We start from the raw sequence: 8526 nt of genomic DNA, 5'->3' as shown, positions 1-8526 counted from the left end.
CATAGCTGAAAAAAAATCAGATAAAAGAATTAAAAAAAATGAAGAAAGCCTAAGAATCATGTGGGACTCTATCAAGAAGGATAACTGTGGGTGATTGGAGTCCCAGAACAGGGAGGGAGGACAGAAAACACAGAGAAAATAGTTGAAGAACTCCTGACAGAAAACTTCCCTGACATCATGAAAGACGAAAGGATATCTATCCAAGATGCTCATCGAACCCCATTTAAGATTGATCCAAAAAGAAAAACACCAAGACATATTATCATCAAACTCACCAAAACCAAAGATAAAGAGAAAATTTTAAAAGCAGCCAGGGAGAAAACAAAGGTTTCCTTCAAGGGAGAATCAATAAGAATAAGTTCAGACTACTCAGCAGAAACCATGCAGGCAAGAAGGGAATGGGAGGACATATACAGAACACTGAAGGAGAAAAACTGCCAACCAAGGATCATATATCCAGCAAAACTCTCTCTGAAATATGAAGGCGAAATTAAGATATTTACAGACAAACACAAGTTTAGAGAACTTGCAAAAACCAAACCAAAGCTACAAGAAATACTAAAGGATATTGTTTGGTCAGAAAACCAATAATATCAGATACCAGCACAACACAAGGTCACAAAACAGAACGTCCTGATATCAACTCAAATAGGGAAATCACAAAAACAAACAAATTAAGATTAATTAAAAAAAATACACATAACAGGGAATCATGGAAGTCAATAGGTAAAAGATCACAATAATCAAAAAGAGGGACTAAATACAGGAGGCATTGAACTGCCAGATGGAGAGTGATACAAGGCGATACAGAACAATACAAGTTAGGTTTTTACTTAGAAAAATAGGGGTAAATAATAAGGTAACCACAAAAAGGTATAACAACTCTATAACTCAAGATAAAAGCCAAGAAAAACGTAACGACTCAACTAACATAAAGTCAAACACTATGAAAATGAGGATCTCACAATTTACTAAGAAAAATGTCTCAGCACAAAAAAGTGTGTGGAAAAATGAAATTGTCAACAAAACACATAAAAAGGCATCAAAATGACAGCACTAAAAACTTATTTATCTATAATTACGCTGAATGTAAATGGACTAAATGCACCAATAAAGAGACAGAGAGTCACAGACTGGATAAAGAAACACGATCCATCTATATGCTGCCTACAAGAGACACACCTTAGACTTAGAGACACAAACTAAAACTCAAAGGATGGAAAAAAATATATCAAGCAAACAATGAGCAAAAAAGAAGAGGAGTAGCAATATTAACTTCTGACAAAATAGACTTTAGACTTAAATCCACCGGAAGGAAAAAGAAGGACACTATATAATGATAAAAGGGACAATTGATCAGGAAGACATAACCATATTAAATATTTATGCACCCAATGACAGGGCTGCAAGATACATAAATCAAATTTTAACAGAATTGAAAAGCGAGATAGATACCTCCACAATTATAGTAGGAGACTTCAACACACCACTTTCGGAGAAGGACAGGACATCCAGTAAGAAGCTCAACAGAGACACGGAAGACCTACTTACAACAATCAACCAACTTGACCTCATTGACTTATACAGATCTCTTCACCCAACTGCTGCAAAGTATACTTTTTTTTCTAGCGCACATGGAACATTCTCTAGAATAGACCACATATTAGGTCATAAAACAAACCTTTGCAGAGTCCAAAACATCGAAATATTACAAAGCATCTTCTCAGACCACAAGGCAATAAAAGTAGAAATCAATAACAGAAAAACTAGGGAAAAGAAATCAAATACTTGGAAAATGAACAATACCCTCCTGAAAAAAGACTGGGTTATAGAAGACATCAAGGAGGGAATAAGGAAATTCATAGAAAGCAATGAGAATGAAAATACTTCCTATCAAAACCTCTGGGACACAGCAAAAGCAGTGCTCAGAGGCCAATTTATATCGATAAATGCACACATACAAAAAGAAGAAAGAGCCAAAATCAGAGAACTGTCCCGACAACTTGAAGAAATAGAAAGTGAGCAACAAAAGAACCCATCAGGCACCAGAAGAAAACAAATAACAAAAATTAGAGCTGAACTAAATGAATTAGAGAACAGAAAAACAATTGAGAGAATTAACAAAGCCAAAAGCTGGTTCTTTGAAAAAATTAACAAAATTGATAAACCATTGGCTAGACTGACTAAAGAAATACAGGAAAGGAAACAAATAACCCGAATAAGAAATGAGAAGGACCACATCACAACAGAACCAAATGAAATTAAAAGAATCATTTCAGATTATTATGAAAAATTGTATTCTAACAAATTTGAAAACCTAGAAGAAATGGATGAATTCCTGGAAAAACACTACCTACCTAAACTAACACATTCAGAAGTAGAACAACTAAATAGACCCATAACAAAAAAAGAGATTGAAACGGTAATCAAAAAACTCCCAACAAAAAAAAGCCCTGGCCCGGACGGCTTCACTGCAGAGTTCTACCAAACTTTCAGAGAAGAGTTAACACCACTACTTCTGAAGGTATTCCAAAGCATAGAAAATGACGGAATACTACCGAACTCATTCTATGAAGCCACCATCTCCCTGATACCAAAACCAGGTAAAGACATTACAAAAAAAGGTAATTATAGACCTATATCCCTCATGAACATAGATGTAAAAATCCTGAATAAAATTCTAGCCAATAGAATTCAACAACACATCAAAAAAATAATTCACCACGATCAAGTGGGATTTATACCAGGTATGCAAGGCTGGTTTAATATCAGAAAAACCATTAATGTAATCCATCACACAAATAAAACAAAAGACAAAAACCACATGATCTTATCAATTGATGCAGAAAAGGCATTTGACAAAGTCCAACACCCATTTATGATAAAAACTCTTACCAAAATAGGAATTGAGGGAAAATTCCTCAACATAATAAAGGGCATCTATGCAAAGCCAACAGCCAATATCACTCTAAATGGAGAGAATCTGAAAGCATTTCCCTTGAGAACGGGAACCAGACAAGGATGCCCTTTATCACCGCTCTTATTCCACATCGTGCTGGAAGTCCTAGCCAGGGCAATGAGGCTAGACAAAGAAATAAAAGGTATCCGGATTGGCAAGGAGGAAGTAAAGTTATCACTATTTGCAGATGACATGATTATATACACAGAAAACCCTAAGGAATCCTCCAGAAAACTACTGAAACTAATAGAAGAGTTTGGCAGAGTCTCAGGTTATAAAATAAACATACAAAAATCACTTGGATTCCTCTACATCAACAAAAAGAACACCGAAGAGGAAATAACCAAATCAATACCATTCACAGTAGCCCCCAAGAAGATAAGATACTTAGGAATAAATCTTACCAAGGATGTAAAAGACCAATACAAAGAAAACTACAAAGCTCTACTACAAGAAATTCAAAAGGACATACTTAAGTGGAAAAACATACCTTGCTCATGGATAGGAAGACTGAACATAGTAAAAATGTCTATTCTACCAAAGCCATCTATACATACAATGCACTTCCGATCCAAATTCCAAGGTCATTTTTTAATGTTTTGGAGAAACAAATCACCAACTTCACATGGAAGGGAAAGAAGCCTCGGATAAGTAAAGCATTACTGAAAAAGAAGAAGAAAGTGGGAGGCCTCACTCTACCTGATTTCAGAAGCTATTATACAGCCACAGTAGTCAAAACAGCCTGGTTCTGGTACAACAACAGGCACATAGACCAATGGAACAGAATTGAGAACCCAGATATAGATCCATCCACGTATGAGCAGCTGATATTTGACAAAGCACCAGAGTCAGTTAATTGGGGAAAAGATAGCCTTTTTAACAAATGGTGCTGGCATAACTGGATATCCATTTGCAAAAAAGTGAAACAGGACCCATACCTTACACCATGCACAAAAACTAACTCCAAGTGGATCAAAGACCTAAACACAAAGACTAAAACGATAAAGATCATGGAAGAAAAAATAGGGACAACCCTAGGAGCCCTAATACAAGGCATAAACAGAATACAAATCATTACCAAAAATGATGAAGAGAAACCAGATAACTGGGAGCTCCTAAAAATCAAACACCTATGCTCATCTAAAGACCTCACCAAAAGAGTAAAAAGACCACCTACAGACTGGGAAAGAATTTTCAGCTATGACATCTCCGACCAGCACCTGATCTCTAAAATCTACATGATTCTGTCAAAACTCAACCACAAAAAGACAAACAACCCAATCAAAAAGTGGGCAAAGGGTATGAACACACATTTCACTAAAGAAGATATTCAGGCAGCCAACAGATACATGAGAAAATGCTCTCGATCATTAGCCATTAGAGAAATGCAAATTAAAACTACGATGAGATTCCATCTCACACCAACAAGGCTGGCATTAATACAAAAAGCACAAAATAATAAATGTTGGAGAGGCTGCGGAGAGATTGGAACTCTTATACACTGCTGGTGGGAATGTAAAATGGTACAACCACTTTGGAAATCTATCTGGCGTTATCTTAAACAGTTAGAAATAGAACTACCATACAACCCAGAAATCCCACTCCTAGGAATATACCCTAGAGATACAAGAGCCTTCACACAAACAGATATATGCACACCCATGTTTATTGCAGCTCTGTTTACAATAGCAAAAAGCTGGAAGCAACCAAGGTGTCCATCAACGGATGAATGGGTAAATAAATTGTGGTATATTCACACAATGGAATACTACGCATCGATAAAGAACAGTGACGAATCTGTCAAACATTTCATAACATGGAGGAACCTGGAAGGCATTATGCTGAGCGAAATGAGTCAGAGGCAAAAGGACAAATATTGTATAAGACCACTATTATAAGACCTTGAGAAATAGGAAACCTGAGAAGAACACATACTTTTGTGGTTACGAGGGAGGGAGGGAGGAAGGGTGGGAGAGGGTTTTTTATTGAATAATCAGTAGATAAGAACTGCTTTAGGTGAAGGGAAAGACAACACTCAATACATGGAAGGTCGGCTCAATTGGACTGGACCAAAAACAAGGAAGTTTCCGGGATAAAATGAATGCTGCAAAGGTCAACGGAGCAGGGGCGGGGGTCTGGGGAACATGGTTTGCGGGGACTTCTAAGTCAATTGGCAAAACAATTCTATTATGAAATCATTCTGCATCCCACTTTGAAATGTGGCGTCTGGGGTCTTAAATGCTAACAAGCGGCCATCTAAGATGCATCAATTGGTCTCAACCCACCTGGAGCAAAGGAAAATGAAGAACACCAAGGCCACACGACAGCTAAGAGCCCATGAGACAGAAAGGGCCACATGAACTAGAGACTTACAACATCCTGAGACCAGAAGAACTAGACGGTGCCCAGCCGCAACTGATGACTGTCCTGACAGGGAGCACAACAAAGAACCCCTGAGGGAGCAGAAGAACGGTGGGATGCAGACCCCAAATTCTCATAAAAAGACCAGACTTAATGGTCTGACTGAGACTAGAAGAATTCAGGAGGTCATGGTCCCCAAACCTTCCATTGGCCCAGGACAGGAACCATTCCCGAAGTCAACTCATCAGACATGGAAGGGACTGGACAATGGGTTGGAGAGAGATGCTGATGAAGAGTGAGCTACTTGTATCAGGTGGACACTTGAGACTGTGTTGGCATCTCCTGTCTGGAGGGGAGATGGGAGGGGAGAGAGGGTTAGAAACTGTCAAAACGGTCATGAAAGGAGAGACTGAAAGGAAGGAGTGGGCTAACTCATTAGCGGGAGAGTACATGGGAGTATGTATTAAGGTGTATATAACTTTATACGTGACAGACTGACTTGATTTGTAAACTTTCACTTAAAGCACAATAAAAATTATTTAAAAACAAAAAACAAATACAGATAACAAGGAGAGTATACAAAGCCAGAGATAACACATCTTCAATATAACTAGGAAATAGAGTATTTATGAATTTCAAATTACTTGTAAGTGGGAATATAATACCCAAGTCCATCAGAAGAGTGGAAATAATTGTACAGATACTGTAGATAGTGTAAAAAAATGTGGTGTTTAATTTCATATTTCATATAATTTCTAAGAAGAAACTATTTTATTATGCTAGTAACAAAGAAAAGAAAATTTAAGAGTTAAAGTGTTTTCAATTTTAAGCAATTACAGTGTAAAACATTTTTACAGTTCAGAATAATTTAACCAAATGGATTAGGTACTACAGTCACTGGTTTTCTATTCAGAATAATAAATCAATGATTATGTGGAATTTACTGAAAGTTTTAAAGGAAGGCATAACACAGACATTTTCGTGTTAAAAAGAAAGTTTAAGCATTTGGGTTTGCCATTGGGGTAGTGGAGAGATGGATTTAGCATAGTGAAGATTAGAAGAAGGCTAGAATTTCATTTATTCTTTATTGTACCTTCACAATAACATTCATTCATGCCAATAAATACTTTCATTTATTTTCTGGAAATCCTGTTTTATGGATCAAGTTTTTGAAGGCTTGTTTTACTTGCTTGTTCCTCAGGGGGTAGATGAAGGGGTTCAGCATGGGCGCAATAGAAGTGTTGAGAATAGCTACTCCTTTGGTCGCTGATGCTCTGTCTCTTGCTGAAGGCTTGAACTACATGAATACACAGCTGCCTAAGAGATGGAAATGACGATCATGTGAGAAGAACAAATGGAGAAAGCCTCTTTCCTCTGACTGGCAGAAGGGGTTCTCAGAACGGTGATAACGGTGCACAAGTAGGAGAGAATCACTAACGCCAATGTGAACAGCAAAGGAACAAAAGGAAAGTAACGGCCAATCATCTCTAAAAGCCAGGTATCCGTGCATGAGAGTTGTAAGATGGGGGAGTAGTCACAATGTCAATGACACTGGAAGAACAGAAATCTAACTGGAGGATAAGCATGAGTGGTGGGAAAACGGTCAGGAATCCTCCCAGCCATGAACAAAGAAGAAGCAGGGCGCAGATTTTCTTCTTCATGATGGTGGTGTAATGAAGGGACTTGCAGATGGCAACATAATGATCGTAAGACATGGCAGTTAGAAGAAAACATTCAGACACACCCATGAAGATGAAGAAAAATAATCGAGCTAAACAATTATTGTAAGAAATGTTCTTGACTTTAGTAATGATTGCCCCCAGAAATCTGGGGATAGACACAGTGGTGAATGTAATTTCTAAGAAGGAGAAGTTCCGGAGGAAGCAGTACACAGGAGTGTTTAGAGGAGAGTCTATCAAGGTGAGGATGATGATGGTCAGGGTGCCTGTGATACTTAATACATAAGCTATAAATAAAAAGATAAAGATCATAACCTGAAGCTTTGGGTCTTCTGCTATGCCCAAGAGTACAAACTGTAATCATTGTGTGATTTCTCATACTGATGTATTTTTCCTCTTTAGGCAAAGTCTATTGGTGAAAAACAAAACATAAAGAATGAGCAAATATTAGAGATTTAAATATTAGCATTAATAACCCCAATGACACTGAACAATGACCCTTTTTTTTCCCTTTCAGCTCCTTTCCAATATCTTGTGACCCTTATTAAAATGGAATTTTTTTTTAGAGCCTCTTTGAAAAGAAAACGGATTCTCAGATCTATGTTAAAATCCAAATCAGTGTCAGTGCATACAATCTCTACATAGAGTCAAATTTTCTATATTTTCAGTATTTCCTTGAATCATAAATTTCCATACCGATATTAATGAATCATTACCTATAGTTTATATACTGAGACATTGTTTTCCAGTTTCAGAGATTGTATGATTTTAGGGATGAATTTAATTTTGAGTACTTATCCTGGTGCCAAAATTTAAAAATTTTATTGTCTAATGTTGTGGGGTTTTTAACCAATGTCATAGAACAATGTGTGTACTGACCATTAATGAGAAATTTGTTTGTCCTGTAAACTTCCATCTGAAGTACAATAAATTAAAAAAAAAAAAGAAGACAAAAACAAAACCAAACAAAAAAATTTTATTGTTTACTAGGGCTTTGGTGGTAATTGGAACCCAGTCACAATCCCTGAACTTAATAGTATCTAAAATTATTTTTATTTTTAATATCTCTTATTTTAATGCAATCAACAAAAATAAAGGTGTTTCCCAATCACATAAATATCACTAGAATGACCTTGATTGTAAACAAGAGTAAAGTTTAGTTTTCATTAATGGGAAAGAAAACAGGAACCAGAGAGATGAATCAATACTCACACAGACAGAGCCTATCATTAATATATTTCTACAACGTGATTAGTGGATATCATTGTTTGTTTTTTATTAAAATTAACAATTATGAATGGACTTTTTTTTTTAACTAATACTATTCTGTTTGGTCTTACACTTGACTGAGGATGAGAATGAACTCATAAAGAAATTTTTAATACCAAATACCTCATTGCCTCCTTTTTTAGAAGACTGAATACAGGAAATATATATATATATATATATTATATATTATATATATATAGGATTTCCTATAGAGAAAACAGAAATTGCTAAAATGTAAGCTCAGTGACTTTTATGTTT

The 8526-nt window shown here is 36.3% G+C and overlaps 1 pseudogene; it reads right to left on the bottom strand.

Annotated features, from left to right (window-relative positions):
• Positions 1-5979: 5979 nt before the first annotated feature.
• LOC135231396 (olfactory receptor 6C3-like) lies at positions 5980-7491 on the bottom strand (annotated as a pseudogene).
• Positions 7492-8526: the final 1035 nt, after the last annotated feature.

Source organism: Loxodonta africana, chromosome 4, assembly GCF_030014295.1.
Source record: "Loxodonta africana isolate mLoxAfr1 chromosome 4, mLoxAfr1.hap2, whole genome shotgun sequence".
In the NCBI taxonomy this organism is placed as follows: Eukaryota; Metazoa; Chordata; class Mammalia; order Proboscidea; family Elephantidae; genus Loxodonta; species Loxodonta africana.
This window is presented reverse-complemented; position numbering and strand designations above follow the sequence as displayed.